This window comes from Myotis daubentonii, chromosome 7 (genome assembly GCF_963259705.1).
Source record: "Myotis daubentonii chromosome 7, mMyoDau2.1, whole genome shotgun sequence".
NCBI lineage: Eukaryota > Metazoa > Chordata > Mammalia > Chiroptera > Vespertilionidae > Myotis > Myotis daubentonii.
This window is the reverse complement of record NC_081846.1, coordinates 10,811,684-10,813,801: the sequence shown is the minus strand read 5'-3', so window position 1 is coordinate 10,813,801 and position 2,118 is coordinate 10,811,684.

Sequence of the window (2,118 nt, the reverse complement as noted above, 5' to 3'; positions counted from 1 at the left end):
CAGACAATCCCATGCATTTAGGTCACAGAACAGTGGAAATACATTCCTTTATTATTATTTTTTAAAAGCAGATAACAGACACATAAAAGAAATACAAAATTCAAGCTACATCAAAGCTTCAAATGCTATGGACCAAAGCGAGACTAGACACATGATTCAAAATCTGTATTTCAGAACGCCAGGAGGACACCATTCACCTTGCTGCTGTCAGTTCCCTGGCGAGCCCGGTGCACCAGAAGCTTTCCCAGGCTGCCAAAAGGGTCCACAGCACAAAACAGGTAAAGAGCTCCTGCAAGAGGGGCTGAGAGATGTGATAAAACGGCTTGTAAAAGGCTTACAAGGAGCACAGGAAGTGACAACCAGTGCACAAAGGAGGAGAGAGAGTTTGGGGAGAAGCAGCCTTCCAAAGGAAGTCACACCTGAGCTGGGTGGTTGCCGGGAGCCGGTCCATGCTTGCTGTTTCAAGGGACCTGGCATATATGGCATACTGTTCTTAATATGTTTGCTCACCTTCTTGGCACTATGTGTTTTAACCAAGATCTCTGAGAAAGGTTGAATCCCCAGGTAGGGATTTTCCCCTGAAGTTAGGGAGGGAATAAAACCCCTCAACTAAGTGCCAGGCGGGTAATTAATCCCTTTAATTACGAACAATCATGCTTAAACTACATAATCTTTTCTCCCTGGAATGGAGATAAGAAACGCCCTAACCTTTGTAATAGAGATTGATAGGATTGAATCAACTGGTATAAATACAGTTGTAACAAGACAGAAACACTCAGAGCTTAGAACAGAATTCAGAAGACAGCAAGACACAGAACTCAGAACTTAGAACAGAATCAAGAAGACAGAACCTACACGGAGCCTAGAGACAGAAGAACTTCGCTGGAGAGAGCATGCCGGAGGATCCTGGACAGGGACTGGCCTCGGAGCCTGGAGGCGGAGCCTGGCGAGAGAGCATGGCAGGGGATCCTGGACTGAACCTGACTGTGGAGATTGGCAGGAGAGCCTGACTAGAACCTGGTGACTGATCCTGGCTGGAGAACCTGTACAGAACCTGGCTGGAGATCCTAAGCAGAACCTCTCTGGAGATCGAGACCAGAACTTGGCTGGAGATCCTGGCTAGGCTGCTGATCAACTGAACTCTGCCTCCGTGTCCTTCCTTCTTCGCCGACTCCGTCCACACCTTTGGGGACCCCTGGACCCGCTGGGGTTAGACCCCGGCAGGTGGTAATGAATGAAGAAACAGGCCTTGGGAGTGGATGCAAAAAGAAAGGAGTGTCTAGTAGACAATGTTTTGGGTGGCAGATTTTATCGATGAACAGTGAATACTGCCCGTGAACAGCTCTGGCAAATGTAATAATTTATGAATAAAGACATTACATGAGGGAGTGGGCTCATGAAGACATGCCCCGCTCCAGCTGCCACCTCTCTGGTCCTCTCCTGGCCTAAGCCTCCCCCTGAGGGCTCTGGCAACAGATCCCTGGGGCAGCGGACCTTGGTTCCAGCCACTGTGTGACTCACCGCTCTGAGCCTCAGTTGACTCAGCTATGAAATGGGTTGAACACCCACTACCTCCCTACCTTGTTCTTGGGACTTAAGGAGATAAATCCCAATGTTTGGCACACAATAAGTGTTCAATAGATGCTAATGCCCTCTCTACGTGTGGGACCTATGGATATACTAGCCCACGCCTCTCCTGGAAGGGTCTAGATCTGCACTGTCCACCTGAAAAGTCATGAACCCCATGTGGCTACTGAACACTGGAAATGTGCCAGTCAGAATTGAGATGTGTCATCAGAGTGAAATATACAGCGGATTCTGGCAACCTGATAAGTAAAAGGAATGCAAAATATATCATGAGCAATGTTTTATATTGAGTACATGTTGAAATGACATATGTCTGGTACATTGGGTTACATGAAACATATTATTACATTTAAAAATGACATCATTTAAATTGTTTCTTAAATAAAATAGAAACTTAACTCATTGAGTACGTTTAGGCCCACAAATGTGTTTGGATATGCTGCTGTTAAGAGGACACACTCCTCTGTTTTTACTATCTGATAGTATGTTGTTCTTTTTCTTTTTTTTAAATCCACATTCAAGGATATTTTT